At 39.7% G+C, this 25,528-nt stretch overlaps 2 non-coding genes and 2 pseudogenes across 2 annotated transcripts; 1 reads left to right on the forward strand and 3 right to left on the reverse strand.

Annotated features, from left to right (window-relative positions):
- Nucleotides 1–299: 299 nt before the first annotated feature.
- On the reverse strand, nucleotides 300–418 carry LOC148855705 (5S ribosomal RNA; annotated as a pseudogene).
- An 833-nt stretch (nucleotides 419–1,251) lies between these two features.
- LOC148855706 (5S ribosomal RNA) lies at nucleotides 1,252–1,372 on the reverse strand (annotated as a pseudogene).
- A 12,013-nt stretch (nucleotides 1,373–13,385) lies between these two features.
- LOC148855707 (small nucleolar RNA R71) lies at nucleotides 13,386–13,492 on the forward strand. Its single transcript, XR_016095201.1, has one exon. It is a non-coding gene; the product is annotated as a small nucleolar RNA R71 (small nucleolar RNA).
- Nucleotides 13,493–20,707: 7,215 nt separating this feature from the next.
- On the reverse strand, nucleotides 20,708–20,814 carry LOC148855708 (small nucleolar RNA R71). The gene has a single exon (XR_016095177.1). It is a non-coding gene; the product is annotated as a small nucleolar RNA R71 (small nucleolar RNA).
- Nucleotides 20,815–25,528: the final 4,714 nt, after the last annotated feature.

The following is a 25,528-nucleotide window of genomic DNA, read 5'->3' on the forward strand; positions in this document are numbered from 1 at the left end:
CTTTTAGACTTGAAAAAATGGTGTATGCAGCCTTCCTCCCTTGGCAACTGTGCACAATCTCCAACGTGAGCGGAGTTATTCCTTTTCAGATCTGCCGCAGCCCCGGATAGATGCAATACTATCGCAAGGACCACAATGCACGACGAATGCCAAAAGCCCGGTTCTTGCACCGTTCCCATTCATTAATGACGATCGTGCCGCAAGTGGTCCGAGTATCCGGCGGGGTGTTTCCAATTGTCTCGCCGAAACGACAAATGGAATTTCCAAATAGGATATAAAAATAAAAGATCAATAAATTTGGGGTGCAAGACGAGGACTTTCTAGGAGGTCATCCATCCTTGTACTACTCTCGCCCAAGCACGCTTAACTTCGGAGTTCTAATGGGATCAGGTGCATTAGTGCTGGTATGATCGCACCCGTTTGCATCTTGCCCGCTTAAACCTTTATGCAATATCTTGCTTCCCTCCATTAATTCATTTAGACTTGAAAAAACGGTGTATGCAGCCTTCCTCCCTTGGTAACTGTGAACAAGCTCCCACGTGAGCAGAGTGATTCCTTTCCAGATCTGCCGCAACCCCGGAAAGATACAATACTATCACGGGGCCCACAATGCACGACGAATGCCAAAAGCCCGGTTCTTGCACCGTTCCCATTCAGTAATGAAGATCATGCCGCAAGTGCTCAGAGTATCCGGCATGTTGTTTCCAGTTGTCTCGCCGAAACGACAAATTGAATTTGCAAATAGGATATCAAAAATAAAATATTAATAAAATACCTGGTGCAACACGAGGACTTCCCAGGAGGTCACCTATCCTAGTACTACTCTCGCACTTAAGTACGCTTAACTTTGGAGTTTTGATGGGATCCGGTGCATTAGTGCTGGTATGATCGATCTCGTTTGCTTCTTGCTCGCTTAAATGTTTATGCACTATTTTTCTCCCCTCCATTAATTCGTTTATACTTGAAAAAATGGTGTATGCAGCATTCCTCCCTTGGTAACTGTGCACAAGCTCCCACGTGAGCGGAGTTATTCCATTCCAGATCTGCCGCAGCCCCGGATAGATGCAAATCTATCTCGGGTCCCACAATGAACGACGAATGTCAAAAGCCCGATTCTTACACCATTCCCATTCAGTAATGACCATCGTGCCGCAATGGTCTGAGTATCTGGCGCGTTGTTTCCAGTTGTCTCACCGAAACGACAAATGGAATTTGCAAATAGGATATCAAAAATAAAAGATTAATAAAATTGGGGTGCAACACGAGGACTTCCCAGGAGGTGACCCATGCTAGTACTACTCTCACCCCCAAGCACGCTTAACTTCGGAGTTCTGATGGGATCCAATGCATTTGTGCTGGTATGATCGTACCCGTTTGCTTCTTGCTCGCTTAAATCTTTATGCAATATCTTGCTCCCTTCCATTAATTCTTTTAGACTTGAAAAAATGGTGTATGCAGCCTTCCTCTCTTGGTAACTTTCCACAAGCTCCCACATGAGCGGATCCCATTCAGTATTGACGACCGTGCCGCAAATGGTCCGAGTATCCGGTGCGTTGTTTCCAGTTGTCTTCCTGAAACGAGAAATGGAATTTGCAAATAGGATATCAAAAATAAAATATTAAGAAAATTGGGGGTGCAACACAAGGACTTCCCAAGAGGTTACCCATCCTTGTACTACTGTCGCCCAAGCACACTTAACTTCGGAGTTCTAACGGGCTTGCTCGCTTAAATATTTTTGCACTATCTTGCTCCCCTACATTAATTCTTTGACATGAAAAAATGGTGTATGCAGCTTTCCTCCCTGGGTAAATATGCACAAACTCCCACGTGAGCGGAGTTATTCCTTTCCAGATCAGCCGCAGCACCGGATAGATACAATACTATCATGGGGCCCACAATGCACGACAAATGCCAAAAGCCTAGCCGGTTCTTGCTTCGTTCCAATTCAGTAATGACGATCGTGCCGCAAGAGGTCTGAGTATCCGGCGCGTTGTTTCCAGTTGTATCGCCGGAACCACAAATGGAATTTGCAAATAAGATATCAAAAATAAAAAATTAAAAAAATTGGGGGTGCAACACTGATGAACTTACAATTTATCTATAATTTTTGAGGACTTTAGCATGGATTTTTATGCCGGTTTTATTAATTTTTGCCTTAATTTAGCTTAATGCTAAGAATAGGTTCTGGGATAATCAATCCAAGAAAAGGAAGGAAAAAGGCAAGAAAAGAAGGTTCAAAAAGACCAATTTCAGTCCAGCCCGTTCGTGGAAGCAAAAGAGAGCACTTCGGCCGAAAAAGAGCAAGTGAATTCCTTGAGAAAACCCAAAAAAATAAACCCAAGCTATGAGGAGAATTCGGCCCAGCAAGGAAGGCCCATTTTTAGCCCAAATAACAGCCTAGAGTGTAGCCCACATGAGTTCAAAAGCAAGCTAAATTGTAGCCCAAATAGCAGCCCAAAGGGAGCTAGGGGCGGCAACTTCTAGGAGTTTCTTGAAGAGAAGTAGGGAGCACTCTAGAAGGTTCATGAGGGGTGTAATTGATGTGCGGCTCATTGTGACACTAGCAAGTGCACTAGCCGTTCAAGTAATAAAGTAGTGAGTGAAGTATCGTTCCCACGAGGACTTAGGAAACAATTACCAATACTAAATTGAGAACTTCTTATCTGATCAACAAATAAATCAAAACTCTAATGAAATCTAAGAAATCCTAAATTAAAATCTATCTAAATCATTGGCCCAATTGCCTTCAATTCAGGTTAGAAGAGTAAGTAGTAAATGTCAATCTCAGAATTCAGCAATCTATCAATTTGGATCATTCGAATGAATCATGATTGAGCCTTGGTTTGGTGAAACCCCAAGGTCATGAACAGCCTCTCTCAAGTGCATGTTCATCCTATGCATGAGTGACGGTTCTTCTATCTCTAGCAAGAATCTAATCGCCATGCATGCATTTCTTCAAACACTTCTAAGGCATCAATTCAAATCTGAATTGATCACCAACTGAATTGTGCAAGTTATCTCTAACCTTGCACTCAATTCAGTTCTTGAATAGTACATCTGAATTCCTAAAGTCTCTCTCAAGCACTCTAGGAATTCCAAGCTGTAGATTAATTCGCCCAATCTGAAATTTGCAGATCTGAATTCTCTTTCAAGCAATTCAGATCTTGCAATCTCAGATCTGAGAATTCAGATCTGAGTTTTGAAGGTTAGTTGGCCGAATTGATCTGCAATCACACCCTTATTCAAGAAACTTCAAGTACAATGCATGACCATTTGAATGTGATGAACTTACAATTTATCTATATTTTATGAGGTTTTTGCATGAAATTTTATAATGGTTTAATTAAATTTTTGCCGTATTTTAGCTTGATTGCAAGAAAGATTTCAGGGGGAGCCAAATCAACAAAAAGAAGGCAAAAGCAAGAAAAGAAAACCCAAAAATTTATCAAGTTCAGCCCGGCCCAGCCATGAGAGCAAGAGAATTTCATTCGGCCCAAGAAGAGCAAGTGAAACTCTTTGGAAAATCCAAGGGAAGAAGCCTAGCTATGAGGAGAATTCGGCCCAGCAAGGAAGGCCCATTTTTAGCCCAAATAACAGCCTAGAGTGTAGCCCACATGAGCTCAAAAGCAAGCTAAGTTGTAGCCCAAATAGCAGCCCAAAGGGAGCTAGGGGCGGCAACTTCTAGGAGTTTCTTGAAGAGAAGGAGGGAGCACTCTAGAAGGTTCATGAGGGGTGTAATTGATGTGCGGCTCATTGTGACACTAGCAAGTGCACTAGCCGTTCAAGTAATAAAGTAGTGAGTGAAGTATCGTTCCCACGAGGACTTAGGAAACAATTACCAATACTAAATTGAGAACTTCTTATCTGATCAACAAATAAATCAAAACTCTAATGAAAGCTAAGAAATCCTAAATTAAAATCTATCTAAATCATTGGTCCAATTGCCTTCAATTCAGGTTAGAAGAGTAAACAGTAAATGTCAATCTCAGAATTCAGCAATCTATCAATTTGGATCATTCGAATGAATCATGATTGAGCTTTGGTTTGGTGAAACCCCAAGGTCATGAACAGCCTCTCTCAAGCGCATGTTCATCCTATGCATGAGTGACGGTTCTTCTATCTCTAGCAAGAATCTAATCGCCATGCATGCATTTCTTCAAACACTTCTAAGGCATCAATTCAAATCTGAATTGATCACCAACTAAATTGTGCAAGTTATCTCTAACCTTGCACTCAATTCAGTTCTTGAATAGTACATCTGAATTCCTAAAGTCTCTCTCAAGCACTCTAGGAATTCCAAGCTGTAGATTAATTCGCCCAATCTGAAATTTGCAGATCTGAATTCTCTTTCAAGCAATTCAGATCTTGCAATCTCAGATCTGAGAATTCAGATCTGAGTTTTGAAGGTTAGTTGGCCGAATTGATCTGCAATCACACCCTTATTCAAGAAACTTCAAGTACAATGCATGACCATTTGAATGTGATGAACTTACAATTTATCTATATTTTATGAGGTTTTTGCATGAAATTTTATAATGGTTTAATTAAATTTTTGCCGTATTTTAGCTTGATTGCAAGAAAGATTTCAGGGGGAGCCAAATCAACAAAAAGAAGGCAAAAGCAAGAAAAGAAAACCCAAAAATTTATCAAGTTCAGCCCGGCCCAGCCATGAGAGCAAGAGAATTTCATTCGGCCCAAGAAGAGCAAGTGAAACTCTTTGGAAAATCCAAGGGAAGAAGCCTAGCTATGAGGAGAATTCGGCCCAGCAAGGAAGGCCCATTTTTAGCCCAAATAACAGCCTAGAGTGTAGCCCACATGAGCTCAAAAGCAAGCTAAGTTGTAGCCCAAATAGCAGCCCAAAGGGAGCTAGGGGCGGCAACTTCTAGGAGTTTCTTGAAGAGAAGGAGGGAGCACTCTAGAAGGTTCATGAGGGGTGTAATTGATGTGCGGCTCATTGTGACACTAGCAAGTGCACTAGCCGTTCAAGTAATAAAGTAGTGAGTGAAGTATCGTTCCCACGAGGACTTAGGAAACAATTACCAATACTAAATTGAGAACTTCTTATCTGATCAACAAATAAATCAAAACTCTAATGAAAGCTAAGAAATCCTAAATTAAAATCTATCTAAATCATTGGTCCAATTGCCTTCAATTCAGGTTAGAAGAGTAAACAGTAAATGTCAATCTCAGAATTCAGCAATCTATCAATTTGGATCATTCGAATGAATCATGATTGAGCTTTGGTTTGGTGAAACCCCAAGGTCATGAACAGCCTCTCTCAAGCGCATGTTCATCCTATGCATGAGTGACGGTTCTTCTATCTCTAGCAAGAATCTAATCGCCATGCATGCATTTCTTCAAACACTTCTAAGGCATCAATTCAAATCTGAATTGATCACCAACTAAATTGTGCAAGTTATCTCTAACCTTGCACTCAATTCAGTTCTTGAATAGTACATCTGAATTCCTAAAGTCTCTCTCAAGCACTCTAGGAATTCCAAGCTGTAGATTAATTCGCCCAATCTGAAATTTGCAGATCTGAATTCTCTTTCAAGCAATTCAGATCTTGCAATCTCAGATCTGAGAATTCAGATCTGAGTTTTGAAGGTTAGTTGGCCGAATTGATCTGCAATCACACCCTTATTCAAGAAACTTCAAGTACAATGCATGACCATTTGAATGTGATGAACTTACAATTTATCTATATTTTATGAGGTTTTTGCATGAAATTTTATAATGGTTTAATTAAATTTTTGCCGTATTTTAGCTTGATTGCAAGAAAGATTTCAGGGGGAGCCAAAGCAACAAAAAGAAGGCAAAAGCAAGAAAAGAAAACCCAAAAATTTATCAAGTTCAGCCCGGCCCAGCCATGAGAGCAAGAGAATTTCATTCGGCCCAAGAAGAGCAAGTGAAACTCTTTGGAAAATCCAAGGGAAGAAGCCTAGCTATGAGGAGAATTCGGCCCAGCAAGGAAGGCCCATTTTTAGCCCAAATAACAGCCTAGAGTGTAGCCCACATGAGCTCAAAAGCAAGCTAAGTTGTAGCCCAAATAGCAGCCCAAAGGGAGCTAGGGGCGGCAACTTCTAGGAGTTTCTTGAAGAGAAGGAGGGAGCACTCTAGAAGGTTCATGAGGGGTGTAATACACCCCATTCTAGAGGCTTCAAGAAGGGGCAAGAGCCCCCTTGAAAAACTATATAAGGAGGCCTCTAGGAGGGGAGAAAGTTGTTCAATTGCTTGAGAGAAAGGCTCTCCCACTCTTAGAGGTTCAGCCACCTTGAGAGAAGAGAAGAGAAGAAGGCTAGGCGCAAGGAAGAAGAAGAAGAAGGGCTGAAGGAAGTTCAAGATAAGCAAGCTAGAAGAAGAAGGTGAGTTCGGATTGAGGGATTGTGATTCAAAGATTTTTTGTAATAAATCATTTGTAGTTTCATTCTCTTTTGATTTGAATTCAGTTTCTTAGTTATATGTTCTTTCTTCTTTCTCCTTGTTTCCATTCTTCCTTGATGTATTTCAGCTTGTAAAATTTCAGTTCAGCAATCTAATTCTTTTTAATTCATTCAAATGATCATGCATTGTATTTGAAGTTTCTTGAATAAGGGTGTGATTGCAGATCAATTCGGCCAACTAACCTTCAAAACTCAGATCTGAATTCTCAGATCTGAGATTGCAAGATCTGAATTGCTTGAAAGAGAATTCAGATCTGCAAATTTCAGATTGGGCGAATTAATCTACAGCTTGGAATTCCTAGAGTGCTTGAGAGAGACTCTAGGAATTCAGATCTACTATTCAAGAACTGAATTGAGTGCAAGGTTAGAGATAACTTGCACAATTCAGTTGGTGATCAATTCAGATTTGAATTGATGCCTTAGAAGTGTTTGAAGAAATGCATGCATGGGGATTAGATTCTTGCTAGAGATAGAAGAACCGTCACCCATGCATAGGATGAACATGCACTTGAGAGAGGCTGTTCATGACCTTGGGGTTTCACCAAACCAAGGCTCAATCATGATTCATTCGAATGATCCAAATTGATAGATTGCTGAATTCTGAGATTGACATTTACTACTTACTCTTCTAACCTGAATTGAAGGCAATTGGGCCAATGATTTAGATAGATTTTAATTTAGGATTTCTTAGCTTTCATTAGAGTTTTGATTTATTTGTTGATCAGATAAGAAATGTTCAATTTAGTATTGGTAATTGTTTCCTAAATCCTCGTGGGAACGATACTTCACTCACTACTTTATTACTTGAACGGCTAATGCACTTGCTTGTGTCACAATGAGCCACACATCAGAATGAATCAAAAAGAATTAGATTGCTGAACTGAAATTTTACAAGCTGAAATACATCAAGGAAGAATGGAAACAAGGAGAAAGAAGAAAGAACATATAACTAAGAAACTGAAGTCAAATCAAAAGAGAATGAAACTACAAATGATTTATTATAAAAAAATATTTGAATCACAATCCCTCAATTCGAACTCACCTTCTTCTTCTAGCTTGTTTGTCTTGAACTTCCTTCATCCCTTCTTCTTCTTCTTCCTTGCGCCTAGCCTTCTTCTCTTCTCTTCTATCAAGGTGGCCGAACTCTAAGAGTGGGAGAGTCTTTCTCTCAAGCAATTGAACAACTTTCTCCCCTCCTAGAGGCCTCCTTATATAGTTTTTTAAGGGGCTCTTGCCGCTTCTTGAAGCCTCTAGAATGGGGTGTATTACACCCCTCATGAACCTTCTTGAGTGCTCCCTCCTTCTCTTCAAGAAACTCCTAGAAGTTGCCACCCCTAGCTCCCTTTGGGCTGCTATTTGGGCTACAACTTAGCTTGCTTTTGATATCATGTGGGCTACACTCTAGGCTGTTATTTGGGCTAAAAATGGTCTTTCCTTGCTGGGCCGAATTCTCCTCATAGCTAGGCTTTATTTTCTTGGGTTTTCTCAAGGAATTCACTTGCTCTTTTTGAGCAGAAATGCTCTCTCTTGCTTCCACGACCGGGCTGGACTGAAATTGGTCTTTTTGAACCTTCTTTTCTTGCCTTTTTCCTTCCTTTTCTTGGATTGATTATCCCAGAACCTATTCTTAGCATTAAGCTAAATTAAGGCAAAAATTAATAAAACCGGCATAAAAATCCATGCTAAAGTCCTCAAAAATTATAGATAAATTGTAAGTTCATCAAATACCCCCACACTTAAGCTTTTGCTTGTCCTCAAGCAAAGACATCAGCCATAAACTTAACATTCCCCCCTTCTGTTCTCACAATTTACCTGGTGAACTTTTTAAGATAGAAATGCATTGAGTAGTCGGGGAACTTTTGTAAGTGCTCAACTCTTATTCTTGTAAATTACCATTTAAGATATGTATCAGATCCGAGGAAAGGAGAATATGAATTTCATCATAGTCTAGCCTTCACTCCTAATTCATATATAAATCAGCTCCTTAATTGTCAAGGTTAATAATCAAATTTCACTAAGTTTCACATCTGTAACTAAATCTCAATGAGAGTTCAACTTTAGAGTGCCCCTTTGAACCTCGGTTGTCACCACAATTACTTATTTCTAAGGGTGAGTGCATTTTATGCTCCATCTCACCTTTTTTTTTTTTTTTTTTTTCTTTTCGGTGTGAGTACATTTTATGCTCCATCTCACACTTTTCTCTCTCTTTTTTTTTTTTTTTTTTTTTTTTTTTTTTTTTTTTTTTTTTTTGGTGTGAGTGCATCTTATGCTCCATCTCACACTGGTCACTTGCTTGAGGTAGGTAAATAGGTCTCATGTTCTAAGCTGCCAGTTTTACTATTCAGCTCAGAATAGCGGAGTCAATTTGGGCTTTTGTCCTTCTTTTGCAATTATTGAACCTCAAGAATTAGCACTTCAGATGTGCACTAGCTTTCTTGACCATTAACAATGAAATCAAGGGATTCCATACACATGAAGGAAGTTAGGGCTAGTCATGCTGAAAGGCATATTCAGCTCCCCTTTTCTCCTGCATATATCAAATTGGGTCATTCACAAGAATAAAAACTTAACAAGTACATCAGTCTCCCTCAACTCATTGAATTCCTTCTTAAAAAAATCATCAAATAAATAGTAATGAACTTGAGGGGTTCCAGGCGCTGACCATTTACTTTAAACGTGCCCTGAACCGGGTGGGTGAGTTCTATAGCCCCATGGGGAAAAACCTATGAAATGGTAAAGGGTCCAGACCACCTGGATCTCAGCTTACCTGGAAGCAAGCGGAGACGGGAATTATATAACAATACCTGTTGGCCTACATAAAAGTCCTGTCTCAGCAAGTTCTTATCATGCCAGTTTTTTATTCTTTGTTTATAAACTTTAGCATTCTCATAGGTGGTAAGTCTGAATTCATCCAATTCATTCAATTGCAACCGCCTTTTAGCCCCTGTGGCCTGAATGTCAAAATTTAAGAATTTAAGAGCCCAATAGGCCTTGTGTTCCAATTCAACTGGTAAATGGCATGCTTTACCAAAGACCAATCTGTAGGGGGACATGCCAATAGGTGTCTTAAATGCAGTTCTGTATGCCCATAATGCATCATCTAATATGATGGACCAATCTTTTCTGGCGGATGCTACGGTCTTTTCCAGAATTCTTTTGAGTTCCCTGTTAGCCAACTCCACTTGGCCACTGGTTTGAGGGTGATAAGGGGTAGCTAATTTATGTGTAATTCCGTATTTCTGCATTAACCTCTCAAATTGGCTATTGCAGAAGTGAGTTCCCCTATCACTAATTATAGCTCGCGGAGTGCCAAATCGGGAGAATAGCTTCTTTAGGAAGTGTACTACCCTTCTTGAGTCATTTGTGGGTAAAGCCATGGCTTCTACCCATTTGGATACATAGTCAACTGCAACGAGGATGTACTTATTCCCAAAAGAATTCGGGAAAGGTCCCATGAAATCTATACCCCAAACATCAAAGATTTCACAGATTAAAATATTGGAAAGGGGCATTTCATTCCGTCGGGAAATGTTTCCCGATCTTTGGCATTTGTCACATGTGGACACATACCGATGGGCATCTTTGAAGAGTGTGGGCCAATAAAAACCTGATTGCAAAACCTTGGCTGCAGTGCGACTAGCTCCAAAATGACCTCCTGCTTCTTTGTCATGGCAAAATTGGAGTACCGACTCCATCTCCTCTTAGGGGACACATCTCCTTATGATCTGATCTGCACACAATTTATACAAAAAGGGTTCCTCCCACAGATAGTATTTTACATCAGAAAAGAATTTCTTTTTCTGTTGATATGAAAGATTAGGAAGAAGGACTTGTGCAGTTAGATAATTAGCAAAATCAGCATACCAAGGATATGAGTATAGAAAATTGGCTGTGGTGGTGTAATTGAGTTGGGGTCCAGTCAAGGTTCTGCTAGCATAGTAAATTGGCTGAAAATGTTTGTTCATTCTTTGTCCTAAAACAGCTCCTATAGCAAAATCACTCGCATCACACATCAATTCAAATGGGAGGGTCCAATCTGGTGCTACCATGATAGGTGCATGGATCAATTTGTCTTTCAAGATGTTGAAAGCATGAAGACATTCAGTTGAAAATTCAAAAGGTACTTCTTTCTGAAGCAAGGTAGATAATGGCTTGGAAATTTTTGAGAAATCTTTAATAAACCTTCTATAGAATCCGACATGTCCTAAGAAACTTCTCAAAGAACGAACAGATGTTGGGGTTGGTAATTTTTCAATTGCCTCCACCTTGGCCTTGTCGACTTCTATACCTCTTTGAGAGATCTTGTGTCCAAGCACTATGCCTTCTTGCACCATAAAATGACATTTCTCCCAATTTAACACAAGATGTGTTTCTTTACATCTAGTAAGCACCTGTTCCAAATTATTCAAACATGCATCAAACGAAGAGCCAAAAACTGAAAAATCATCCATGAAGATCTCAATAAATTTTTCAACCATATCAGAAAATATAGACATCATACATCGCTGAAAGGTTGCTGGGGCATTGCATAACCCAAAGGGCATCCTTCGGTATGCAAAGGTTCCATATGGGCAAGTAAAAGTGGTCTTTTCTTGATCTTCTGGTGCAATTGGTATCTGGTTATACCCTGAATATCCATCCAAGAAACAATAATACTCATGCTCGGCTAGCCTCTCCAACATTTGATCCATAAATGGGAGAGGGAAATGGTCCTTCCGGGTGGCTTCATTTAATTTTCTATAGTCAATACACACACGCCATCCGGTAATGGTTCTAGTAGGGATGAGTTCATTTTTCTCATTTGGAACAACAGTCGTACCCCCTTTTTTGGGCACAACTTGCACAGGGCTTACCCAAGAACTATCAGAAATAGGATAAATGATCCCAGCATCTAACAACTTAATTATTTCAGACTTTACCACTTCTTTCATGTTGGGATTCAGGCGCCTTTGGGGCTGAATGGAAGGCTTGCTGTCCTCTTCCATCAAAATTCTGTGAGTGCAGATTGATGGATTAATGCCTTTGATATCTTCTACCTTCCAAGCTATAGCATTCTTGTGTTCCCGCAGCACTCTTAATAATTTTTCTCTTTGTAAGGGATTCAGTGCTGCGGAAATTATCACGGGGAGATCTGATGGTTCCTAAAGGAAAGCATACTCTAAATGGGATGGTAATTGCTTCAGTTCAAGGGTGGGGGGTTCTTGGGGTGATGGCTTACCTGATGGTCCGGGCAATTTGCCTAAGTTCTCTAATTTAAGAAACCCCTTTCCCTTGAATTGAGGCTTATCGTTCAGGTATGCTATCATGAGGTTTATTTTTTCATTTTCTGCTTCTTCAAGTTCTCCCTGCTGGAGGCAGAGTTCAAGAGGATCAGTTATTCTACTTACCTGGAAGCATTCATCAATTGTCAATTCAATGTAATCAATCATAAAACAAGAATCATCACTAGAGGGTGCATGTTTCATAGCATCAGACATTTTAAAAATTATCTCCTCATCTTGTATCCTAAGGCTGAGTTGTCCTTGTTGGACATCAATCATTGCTTTCCCGGTAGCCAGGAAAGGTCTCCCTAGGATAAGCGGGACCTCCACATCTTCTTGCATGTCTAACACAATGAAATCAACTGGAAAAATGAATTTGTCAACTTTAACTAACACATCTTCTATGATCCCCCTAGGATGTCTAATGGATCTATCAGGCAATTGTAATGCCACTCTAGTGGGTTGGGGTTCATTCAACCCCAATTTCTTGAAGATAGAATATGGCATTAAATTGGTGCTAGCTCCCAGGTCACATAAAGCTTTTTCAATTTTTAAACTGCCAATGGTACAAGGAATAGTGAAACTCCCTGGATCTTTGAGTTTCTGAGGCAGCTTGTTCAGAAGGATAGCAGAACATTCCTCATTTAATGCAACTGTAGCCACATCTCCCAGTTTCCTTTTGTTTGCCAATAATTCCTTCAAAAACCTTGCATAGTGTGGCATCTGGGCTAAAGCATCAGCAAAAGGAATATTAATATGTAAACTTTTAAATATTTCAAGAAACTTACCAAATTCCTTCTCCAATTTTCGTTGCTTCAGCCTGTTAGGGAATGGAACTTGTGGTTGTTGGTGCATCCCTTGTTGTGCTTCTAGTTGTTCCATCTTCTGTTGTCTGGTTCCAAGGCTTGTTTCTGCCTTGGGTTCAGCCCAATTCTTCTTTTCTACCTCAGGCAACTCTTTTCCACTTCTTAAGTTAATAGCTTGCACCTGCTCTCGTGGATTCACTTTAGTGTTGCTTGGAAGAGTTCCCGGCAGTCTGGAAGAGATTAATTGTGCCAATCGCCCCACTTGGTTTTCCAAGTTTTTGATTGAGGCTTCCTGGTTCTGGAACCTAGTTTCTGCACCTGCTATAAATTTTGTCATCAGTTCCTCCAAATTGGATTTCGGTTCAGGCTGATGATAAGTCTGGTGGAACGGCTTGGAAATATGCTGATTTGGCCAGGACTGGTTTGAATGTCCCCTCCATCCTGGATGAAAAGTATGGTGACTCTGGTAACCTTGCTGTTTTGACGAATTGCTGACATAGTCAACTTGTTCAGTAGATGGTCTGAACTGATTGCCAACTTGGCAGTCTGTACTGATGTGGCCTCCTCTACACAATTCACAATTAAGAGGCTGCATATGCATGGCAGCTATCTGCATTTCATCTATTTTTTTACTGAGTGCTCCTATTTGTGCAGCTAGTGCTGTATAAGTGTCAACATTATGCAAGCCTTGCTGCTTCCTAGTTTGAGTCCTTTCCGAATGCCATTGATAATTGTTGGCTGCCATTTCCTCAATAAGTGAATGGGCAACCTCAGGAGTTTTATTATTTATGGATCCTCCGGCTGCAGCATCTAATATGGTCTTATTTGAGTCAGTAAGACCATTATAGAAAGTCTGCACTTGCAGCCAAATGGGGAGGCCATGGTGAGGAACTCTCCTTAACAGCTCCTTGTATCGTTCCCATGACTCATATAAAGATTCCCCCTCTTGCTGGAAAAAAGTAGTGATGTCATTCCTCATTTTAGCAGTTTTAGAAGGGGGAAAATATTTAGAGAGAAATCGGCTGGCCATTTCGTCCCATGTCGCTATAGATCCTGCCGGTAATGAGTTCAACCAAGCTTTGGCTTTATCCTTCAAAGAAAATGGGAATAACCTCAGCCGGATGGCATCATCCCTTACCCCATTGTGTTTGAAGGTGTCACAGATTTCCAAGAAGTTAGCAATATGGGCATTCGGATCCTCATGGGCCATACCACAAAACTGAACCGTATTTTGTATCATTTGGATTATGGCCGGTTTAATTTCGAAGTTATTGGCAGCAATAGTTGGCCTGATAATGCTGGAGACAGTCCCGGTGAGGGTGGGCTTGGCATAATCCATCATAGTTCTTTGTTCAGCCATTTCTTGTGCTTCTTGTCTGACTTGCTTAGCAGCTCTCAAACGGACACGGAGAGTCCGTTAAATCTCCGGGTCGTAAAGGATCTCTTCCAGTTCTGGTCTGCTTGTCATAAACTGTTAAAGTCAAAGCAATAAAAATGCCAATATTCACAATAGAAAATAAATAACTAATCCTATCACACTGAAAATGTAAAGTGAATTATTGGAATACAAAACCTACATCCTATCATGAATAAATGAAGCCGATTATACTAAAAGCAGATTTAAACCAATCATCTTATTCAAGGTTCCTTTATCTACATCCAACGATTGCAACATCTGAATTCAGACCCAATTTAGATCTGAGTTCAGATCTACAAGTCTTTGGTATTGTTAGTCTAGAGAAATTAATAAATAATAATTCAGATCTGAGCTGGATATTTCATACACACTCATTGGTATACACTACAATATATATCCATTAAGGTTGGAATCAATTCTGTGATGCTTTTGGGCTGAAATCAGATCTGATCTGAAAAAAAAAAAAAAAAAATTAAAAGGATCTGAAATAAACTAAAACCAGTCCTGAGTTAGGCTTGGGTTAATGATTTTAAACTCTACAATTGAAGCTCAAACCTGTATAGCTGATGCATATCAAACACTTGCTAAGACCTGAAAATTGGGTCTGCAATATTTGGTATTGCAAGCTATTCGGCCCATACAACTTTTGTAGAAATCTGAAATCAGGTCTGCTAACTGTTGCACTATAGCAGCCCTGCTACAGATCTGAATGCTAAAAGAAATACTTGGAAAGTGCTAATTTTTCTTAAATATCTGAGGCATAACAATTATTCAATCCAAACATACACCTCCTTAGCTAATGTAACTCGGTTACAAGTGGGTAAAGCCAAGAATTCAGTCCACCCAGAATTCATAGTATGCTCTGTATCAGTTCAGTCCTCACATCATATCAACTGCATTTCAGATTTGAATTTCTCTCATTCCTTGCTATCCATTCACCCTTGAGGCAGGTTGGATGTATCATAGGGTGGATTGGGGTAGTGATGGCACCCAATTCACCTCAAACTTGCATCGGTTCAGATCTGAGTTTAGAGGAATTCAGATCTGAACTGAGCAGATCTGTAACAGCAGAATTCAGATCTGAACTCAAGTCTGAGTTTGGATCTGAATTCTCAATTGCCTTACCTTCAGTTATTGCTACCAAATTGTTTTTGGGGAATAGCAGAAGTGCCCTAGGGTGAATTGGGGTGGTGATGACACCCAATTCCCCTCAAAATTGCATCAGTTCAGGTCTGAGTTCAGAGGAACTCAGATCTGAACTGTTGCAGATCTGCAATAGCAGAATTCAGATCTGAATTCAAATCTGAATTCTGATCCGAATTCTCAATTGCTCCTCTTGTTGTTCAAAAGATCTCCCCCCTTTTTTTTTCATTTTTTTTTTTTTTTGTAATGAAAGAAGAAAAAAATAATAATAAAGTCTGAAACACAAGCAACTCTTTTCGGCTGAGTGCTGCAGATCTGAAATCTGCTGATCTGAGTGCCGAATGCAACTCAGATCTGCAACACTCATGTTTTTTTGTGAAATTTTTTTTTCTTTTTTTTTTCTTTTTGAAGGGAACAACATCAAGATTGAATAGAACTCAAATATGCCTTTATTAAAATGAAACTGAAACCAGAAAAAGAAAGTAATCTACTTAAGAAAGAAGAAACATAACTATAGTAGTACAGCAGTTGTAGTCCAAGCAGAAATGAAAAAGTTAGCAAATTAACCCAACTATGAATGCAATGCTGAATGAGATCAGATTAAGAATGCTCAATGTTTCCTAATATTGCTTCTATAAATCCCCGGCAACGGCGCCAAAAACATGATGTGTGGCTCATTGTGACACTAGCAAGTGCACTAGCCGTTCAAGTAATAAAGTAATGAGTGAAGTATCGTTCCCACGAGGATTTAGGAAACAATTACCAATACTAAATTGAACACATCTTATCTGATCAACAAATAAATCAAAACTCTAATGAAAGCTAAGAAATCCTAAATTAAAATCTATCTAAATCATTGGTCCAATTGCCTTCAATTCAGGTTAGAAGAGTAAGCAGTAAATGTCAATCTCAGAATTCAGCAATCTATCAATTTGGATCATTCGAATAAATCATGATTGAGCCTTCGTTTGGTGAAACCCCAAGGTCATGAACAGCCTCTCTCAAGCGCATGTTCATCCTATGCATGAGTGACGGTTCTTCTATCTCTAGCAAGAATCTAATCCCCATGCATGCATTTCTTCAAACACTTCTAAGGCATCAATTCAAATCTGAATTGATCACCAACTGAATTGTGCAAGTTATCACTAACCTTGTACTCAATTCAGTTCTTGAATAGTAGATCTGAATTCCAAGAGTCTCTCTCAAGCACTCTAGGAATTCCAAGCTATAGATTAATTCGCCCAATCTAAAAATTGCAGATCTGAATTCTCTTTCAAGCAATTCAGATCTTGCAATCTCAGATCTGAGAATTCAGATCTGAGTTTTGAAGGTTAGTTGGCCGAATTAATCTACAATCACACCCTTATTCAAGAAACTTCAAATACAATGCATGACCATTTGAATGAATCAAAAAGAATTAAATTGCTGAACTGAAATTTTACAAGCTGAAATACATCAAGGAAGAATGGAAACAAGGAGAAAGAAGAAAGAACATATAACTAAGAAACTGAATTCAAATCAAAAGATAATGAAACTACAAATGATTTATTACAAAAGATCTTTGAATCACAAACTCTCAATTCGAACTCACCTTCTTCTTCTAGCTTGCTTGTCTTGAACTTCCTTCAGCCCTTCTTCTTCTTCTTCCTTGCGCCTAGCCTTCTTCTCTTCTCTTCTCTCAAGGTGGCCGAACCTCTAAGAATGGGAGAGCCTTTCTCTCAAGCAATTGAACAACTTTCTCCACTCCTAGAGGCCTCCTTATATAGTTTTTCAAGGGGGCTCTTGCCCCTTCTTGAAGCCTCTAGAATGGGGTGTATTACTGATGAACTTACAATTTATCTATAATTTTTGAGGACTTTAGCATGGATTTTTATGCCGGTTTTATTAATTTTTGCCTTAATTAAGCTTAATGATAAGAATAGGTTCAGGGATAATCAATCCAAGAAAAGGAAGGAAAAAGGCAAGAAAAGAAGGTTCAAAAAGACCAATTTCAGTCCAGCCCGGTCGTGGAAGCAAGAGAGAGCATTTCGGCCCAAAAAGAGCAAGTGAATTCCATGAGAAAACCCAAAAAAATAAAGCCTAGCTATGAGGAGAATTTGGCCCAGCAAGGAAGCCCCATTTTTAGCGCAAATAACAGCCTAGAGTGTAGCCCACATGAGCTCAAAAGCAAGCTAAGTTGTAGCCCAAATAGCAGCCCAAAGGGAGCTAGGGGCGGCAACTTTTAGGAGTTTCTTGAAGAGAAGGAGGGAGCACTCTAGAAGGTTCATGAGGGGTGTAATACACCCCATTCTAGAGGATTCAAGAAAGGACAAGAGCCCCGTTGAAAAACTATATAAGGAGGCCTCTAGGAGGGGAGAAAGTTGTTCAATTGCTTGAGAGAAAGGCTCTCCCACTCTTAGAGGTTCGGCCACCTTGAGAGAAGAGAAGAGAAGAAGGCTAGGCGCAAGGAAGAAGAAGAAGAAGGGCTGAAGGAAGTTCAAGGCAAGCAAGCTAGAAGAAGAAGGTGAGTTCGAATTGAGGGATTGTGATTCAAAGATTTTTTTGTAATAAATCATTTGTAGTTTCATTCTCTTTTGATTTGAATTCAGTTTCTTTGTTATATGTTCTTTCTTCTTTCACCTTGTTTCCATTCTTCCTTGATGTATTTCAGCTTGTAAAATTTCAGTTCAGCAATCTAATTCTTTTTGATTCATTCAAGTGGTCATGCATTGTACTTGAAGTTTCTTGAATAAGGGTGTGATTGCAGATCAATTCGGCCAACTAACCTTCAAAACTCAGATCTGAATTCTCAGATCTGAGATTGCAAGATCTGAATTGCTTGAAAGAGAATTCAGATCTGCAAATTTCAGATTGGGCGAATTAATCTACAGCTTGGAATTCTTAGAGTGCTTGAGAGAGACTTTAGGAATTCAGATGTACTATTCAAGAACTGAATTGAGTGCAAGGTTAGAGATAACTTGCACAATTCAGTTGGTGATCAATTCAGATTTGAATTAATGCCTTAGAAGTGTTTGAAGAAATGCATGCATGGGGAATAGATTCTTGCTAAAGATAGAAGAACCGTCACTCATGCATAGGATGAACATGCGCTTGAGAGAGGCTGTTCATGACCTTGGGGTTTCACCAAACCAAGGCTCAATCATGATTCATTCGAATGATCCAAATTGATAGATTGCTGAATTATGAGATTGACATTTACTGTTTACTCTTCTAACCTGAATTGAAGGCAATTGGATCAATGATTTAGATAGATTTTAATTTAGGATTTCTTAGCTTTCATTAGAGTTTTGATTTATTTGTTGATCAGATAAGAAGTTCTCAATTTAGTATTGGTAATTGTTTCCTAAATCCTCGTGGGAACGATACTTCACTCACTACTTTATTATTTGAACGGCTAGTGCACTTGCTAGTGTCACAATGAGCCGCACATCAAGTTTTTGGCGCCGTTGCCGGGGATTTAGAGAAGCAATATTAGGAAACATTGAGCATTCTTAATCTGATCTCATTCAGCATTGCATTCATAGTTGGGTTAATTTGCTAACTTTTTCATTTCAGCTTGGACTGCAACTGCTGTACTCATGTAGTTATGTTTCTTCTTTCTTAAGTAGATTACTCTCTTTTTTTGGTTTCAGTTTCATTTTAATAAAGGCATATTTGAGTTCTATTCAATCTTGATGTTGTTCCCTTCAAAAAGAAAAAAAAAAGAAAAAAAAAAATTTCACAAAAAACATGAGTGTTGCAGATCTGAGTTGCATTCGGCACTCAGATCAGCAGATTTCAGATCTGCAGCACTCAGCCGAAAGAGTTGCTTGTGTTTCAGACTTTATTTTTTTTTTCTTTCTTTCATTACAAAAAGAAAAAAACAAATTAAAAAAAAAAAGGGGAGATCTTTTGAACAACAAGAGGAGCAATTGAGAATTCGGATCAGAACTCAGATCTGAGTTCAGATCTGAATTCTGTTACAGCAGATCTGCAACAGTTCAGATCTGAGTTCCTCTGAACTCAGACCTGAACTGATGCAATTTTGAGGGGAATTGGGTGTCATCACCACCCCAATTCACCCTAGGGCACTTCTGCTATTCCCCAAAAACAATTTGGTAGCAATAACTGAAGGTAAGGCAATTGAGAATTCAGATCCAAACTCAGACTTGAGTTCAGATCTGAATTCTGCTGTTACAGATCTGCTCAGTTCAGATCTGAATTCCTCTGAACTCAGATCTGAACCGATGCAAGTTTGAGGTGAATTGGGTGCCATCACTACCCCAATCCACCCTATGATACATCCAACCTGCCTCAAGGGTGAATGGATAGCAAGGAATGAGAGAAATTCAAATCTGAAATGCAGTTGATATGATGTGAGGACTGAACTGATACAGAGCATACTATGAATTCTGGGTGGACTGAATTCTTGGCTTTACCCACTTGTAACTGAGCTACATTAGCTAAGGAGGTGTATGTTTGGATTGAAGATTTGTTATGCCTCAGATATTTAAGAAAAATTAGCACTTTCCAAGTATTTCTATTAGCATTCAGATCTGTAGCAGGGTTGCTATAGTGCAACAGTTAGCAGACCTGATTTCAGATTTCTACAAAAGTTGTATGGACCGAATAGCTTGCAATACCAAACATTGATGACCCAATTTTCGGGTCTTAGCAAGTGTTTGATATGCATCATCTATACAGCTTTGAGCTTCAATTGTAGAGTTTAAAATCTTTAACCCAAGCCTAACTCAGGACTGGTTTTAGTTTATTTCAGATCCTTTTAAATTTTTTTTTCTCAGATCAGATCTGATTTCAGCCCTAAAGCATCACAGAATTGATTCCAACCTTAATGGATGTATATTGTAGTGTATACCAATGAGTGTGTATGAGATATCCAGCTCAGATCTGAATTATTATTTATTAATTTCTCTAAATTCAGATCTAAATTGGGTCTGAATTCAGATGTTGCAATCGATGGATGTAGATAAAGGAACCTTGAATAAGATGATTGGTTTAAATCTGCTTTTAGTATAATCGGCTTCACTTATTCATGATAGGATGTAGGTTTTGTATTCCAATAATTCACTTTACATTTTCAGTGCGATAGGATTAGTTATTTATTTTCTTTTGTGAATATTGGCATTTTTATTGTTTTGACTTTAACAGTTTATGACAAGCAGACCTGAACTGGAAGAGATCCTTTACGACCCGGAGATTGAACGGACTCTCCGTTTCCGTTTGAGAGCTGCTAAGCAAGTCAGACAAGAAGCACAAGAAATGGCTGAACAAAGAACTATGATGGATTATGCCAAGCCCACCCTCACCGGGACTGTCTCCATCATTATCAGACCAACTATTGCTGCCAATAACTTCGAAATTAAACCGGCCATAATCCAAATGATACAAAATACGGTTCAATTTTGTGGTATGGCCCATGAGGATCCGAATGCCCATATTGCTAACTTCTTGGAAATCTGTGACACCTTCAAACACAATGGGGTAAGGGATGATGCCATCCGGCTGAGGTTATTCCCATTTTCTTTGAAGGATAAAGCCAAAGCTTGGTTGAACTCATTACCGGCAGGATCTATAGCCACATGGGACGAAATGGCCAGCCGTTTTCTCTCTAAATATTTTCCCCCTTCTAAAACTGCTAAAATGAGGAATGACATCACTACTTTTTTCCAGCAAGAGGGGGAATCTTTATATGAAACATGGGAACGATACAAGGAGCTGTTAAGGAGAGTTCCTCACCATGGCCTCCCCATTTGGCTGCAAGTGCAGACTTTCTATAATGGTCTTACTGACTCAAATAAGACCATATTAGATGCTGCAGCCGGAGGATCCATAAATAATAAAACTCCTGAAGTTGCCCATGCACTTATTGAGGAAATGGCAGCCAACAATTATCAATGGCATTCGGAAAGGACTCAAACTAGGAAGCAGCAAGGCTTGCATAATGTTGACACTTATACAGCACTAGCTGCACAAATAGGAGCACTCAGTAAAAAAATAGATGAAATGCAGATAGCTGCCATGCATGTGCAGCCTCTTAATTGTGAATTGTGTGGGGGAGGCCACATCAGTACAGACTGCCAAGTTGGCAATCAGTTCAGACCATCTACTGAACAAGTTGACTATGTCAGCAATTCGTCAAGACAGCAGGGTTACCAGAGTCACCATACTTTTCATCCAGGATGGAGGGGACATTCAAACCAGTCCTGGCCAAATCAGCATATTTCCAAGCTGTTCCACCAGACTTATCATCAGCCTGAACTGAAATCCAATTTGGAGGAACTGATGACAAAATTTATAGCAGGTGCAGAAACTAGGTTCCAGAACCAGGAAGCCTCAATCAAAAACCTGGAAAACCAAGTGGGGCAATTGGCACAATTAATCTCTTCCAGACTGCCGGGAACTCTTCCAAGCAACACTGAAGTGAATCCACGAGAGCAGGTGCATGCTATTTCCTTAAGATGTGGAAAAGAGTTGCCTGAGGTAGAAAAGAAGAATTGGGCTGAACCCAAGGCAGAAACAAGCCTTGGAACCAGACAACAGAAGATGGAACAACCAGAAGCACAACAAGGGATGCACCAACAACCACAAGTTCCATTCCCTAACAGGCTGGAGCAACAAAAATTGGAGAAGGAATTTGGTAAGTTTCTTGAAATATTTAAAAGTTTACATATTAATATTCCTTTTGCTGATGCTTTAGCCCAGATGCCACACTATGCAAGGTTTTTGAAGGAATTATTGGCAAACAAAAGGAAACTGGGAGATGTGGCTACAGTTACATTAAATGAGGAATGTTCTGCTATCCTTCTGAACAAGCTGCCTCAGAAACTCAAAGATCCAGGGAGTTTCACTATTCCTTGTACCATTGGCAGTTTAAAAATTGAAAAAGCTTTATGTGACCTGGGAGCTAGCATCAATTTAATGCCATATTCTATCTTCAAGAAATTGGGGTTGAATGAACCCCAACCCACTAGAGTGGCATTACAATTGCCTGATAGATCCATTAGACATCCTAGGGGGATCATAGAAGATGTGTTAGTTAAAGTTGACAAATTCATTTTTCCAGTTGATTTCATTGTGTTAGACATGCAAGAAGATGTGGAGGTCCCGCTTATCCTAGGGAGACCTTTCCTGGCTACCGGGAAAGCAATGATTGATGTCCAACAAGGACAACTCAGCCTTAGGATACAAGATGAGGAGATAATTTTTAAAATGTCTGATGCTATGAAACATGCACCCTCTAGTGATGATTCTTGTTTTATGATTGATGCCATTGAATTGACAATTGATGAATGCTTCCAGGTAAGTAGAATAACTGATCCTCTTGAACTCTGCCTCCAGCAGGGAGAACTTGAAGAAGCAGAAAATGAAAAAATAAACCTCATGATAGCATACCTGAACGATAAGCCTCAAATCAAGGGAAAGGGGTTTCTTAAATTAGAGAACTTAGGCAAATTGCCCGGACCATCAGGTAAGCCATCACCCCAAGAACCCCCCACCCTTGAACTGAAGCAATTACCATCCCATTTAGAGTATGCTTTCCTTGAGGAACCATCAGATCTCCCCGTGATAATTTCCGCAGCACTAAATCCCTTACAAAGAGAAAAATTATTAAGAGTGCTGCGGGAACACAAGAATGCTATAGCTTGGAAGGTAGAAGATATCAAAGGCATTAATCCATCAATCTGCACTCACAGAATTTTGATGGAAGAGGACAGCAAGCCTTCCGTTCAGCCCCAAAGGCGCCTGAATCCCAACATGAAAGAAGTGGTAAAGGCTGAAATAATTAAGTTGTTAGATGCTGGGATCATTTATCCTATTTCTGATAGTTCTTGGGTAAGCCCTGTGCAAGTTGTGCCCAAAACAGGGGGTACGACTGTTGTTCCAAATGAGAAAAATGAACTCATCCCTACTAGAACCATTACCGGATGGCGTGTGTGTATTGACTATAGAAAATTAAATGAAGCCACCCGGAAGGACCATTTCCCTCTCCCATTTATGGATCAAATGTTGGAGAGGCTAGCCGGGCATGAGTATTATTGTTTCTTGGATGGATATTCAGGGTATAACCAGATACCAATTGCACCAGAAGATCAAGAAAAGACCACTTTTACTTGCCCATATGGAACCTTTGCATACCGAAGGATGCCCTTTGGGTTATGCAATGCCCCAGTAACCTTTCAGCGATGTATGATGTCTATATTTTCTGATATGGTTGAAAAATTTATTGAGATCTTCATGGATGATTTTTCAGTTTTTGGCTCTTCGTTTGATGCATGTTTGAATAATTTGGAACAGGTGCTTACTAGATGTAAAGAAACACATCTTGTGTTAAATTGGGAGAAATGTCATTTTATGGTGCAAGAAGGCATAGTGCTTGGACACAAGATCTCTCAAAGAGGTATAGAAGTCGACAAGGCCAAGGTGGAGGCAATTGAAAAATTACCAACCCCAACATCTGTTCGTTCTTTGAGAAGTTTCTTAGGACATGTCGGATTCTATAGAAGGTTTATTAAAGATTTCTCAAAAATTTCCAAGCCATTATCTACCTTGCTTCAGAAAGAAGTACCTTTTGAATTTTCAACTGAATGTCTTCATGCTTTCAACATCTTGAAAGACAAATTGATCCATGCACCTATCATGGTAGCACCAGATTGGACCCTCCCATTTGAATTGATGTGTGATGCGAGTGATTTTGCTACAGGAGCTGTTTTAGGACAAAGAATGAACAAACATTTTCAGCCAATTTACTATGCTAGCAGAACCTTGACTGGACCCCAACTCAATTACACCACCACAGAAAAGGAGCTGTTAGTAGTAATATTTGCACTTGATAAGTTTCGTTCATATCTGATATTATCCAAGGTTGCTGTCGACACAAATCACTCGGCATTAAGGCACTTGTTTACCAAGCAAAACTCAAAACCAAGACTGATCAGGTGGATCCTTTTATTGCAAGAGTTTGACATTGAGATTAGAGACCTGAAGGGTGCTGCAAACCTGGCTGCTGACCATCTCTCCCGGTTGGACACGGTAAGCTCAAAAGAGGAGATAACCAGCAACATTCGAGAAGAATTTCCGGATGAGCAGTTGTACTCAATATAGAAATACTCATATCCTTGGTATGCTGATTTTGCTAATTATCTAGCTGCACAAGTCCTTCCTCCTAACCTTTCATATCAACAGAAAAAGAAATTCTTTTCTGATGTAAAATACTATCTGTGGGAGGAACCCTTTTTGTATAAATTGTGTGCAGATCAGATCATAAGGAGATGTGTCCCCGAGGAGGAGATGGAGTCGGTACTCCAATTTTGCCATGATAAAGAAGCAGGAGGTCATTTTGGAGCTAGTCGCACTGCAGCCAAGGTTTTGCAATAAGGTTTTTATTGGCCCACACTCTTCAAAGATGCCCATCGGTATGTGTCCACATGTGACAAATGCCAAAGATTGGGAAACATTTCCCGACGGAATGAAATGCCCCTTTCCAATATTTTAATCTGTGAAATCTTTGATGTTTGGGGTATAGATTTCATGGGACCTTTCCCGAATTCTTTTGGGAATAAGTACATCCTCGTTGCAGTTGACTATGTATCCAAATGGGTAGAAGCCATGGCTTTACCCACAAATGACTCAAGAAGGGTAGTACACTTCCTAAAGAAGCTATTCTCCCAATTTGGCACTCCGCGAGCTATAATTAGTGATAGGGGAACTCACTTCTGCAATAGCCAATTTGAGAGGTTAATGCAGAAATATGGAATTACACATAAATTAGCTACCCCTTATCACCCTCAAACCAGTGGCCAAGTGGAGTTGGCTAACAGGGAACTCAAAAGAATTCTGGAAAAGACCGTAGCATCCGCCAGAAAAGATTGGTCCATCAAATTAGATGATGCATTATGGGCATACAGAACTGCATTTAAGACACCTATTGGCATGTCCCCCTACAGATTGGTCTTTGGTAAAGCATGCCATTTACCAGTTGAATTGGAACACAAGGCCTATTGGGCTCTTAAATTCTTAAATTTTGACATTCAGGCCACAGGGGCTAAAAGGCGGATGCAATTGAATGAATTGGATGAATTCAGACTTACCACCTATGAGAATGCCAAAGTTTATAAAGAAAGAATAAAAAACTGGCATGATAAGAACTTGCTGAGATGGGACTTTTATGTAGGCCAACAGGTATTGTTATATAATTCCCGTCTCCGCTTGTTTCCAGGTAAGCTGAGATCCAGGTGGTCTGGACCCTTTACCATTTCACAGGTTTTTCCCCATGGGGCTATAGAACTCACCCACCCGGTTTAGGGCACGTTTAAAGTAAATGGTCAGCGCCTGAAACCATATTTAATGGGCAGTACTGTACCCCCTCCATCCACTGTTTATCTAGATAACCAATAATCTCTTATGCTTGCTCATGAACAAGTTAAGGAATCTTTTTGTCATTTATCTTTTTAGAATATT

Source organism: Nelumbo lutea, chromosome 4 (assembly GCF_056320005.1).
Source record: "Nelumbo lutea isolate HS-2025 chromosome 4, American lotus-T2T, whole genome shotgun sequence".
In the NCBI taxonomy this organism is placed as follows: Eukaryota; Viridiplantae; Streptophyta; class Magnoliopsida; order Proteales; family Nelumbonaceae; genus Nelumbo; species Nelumbo lutea.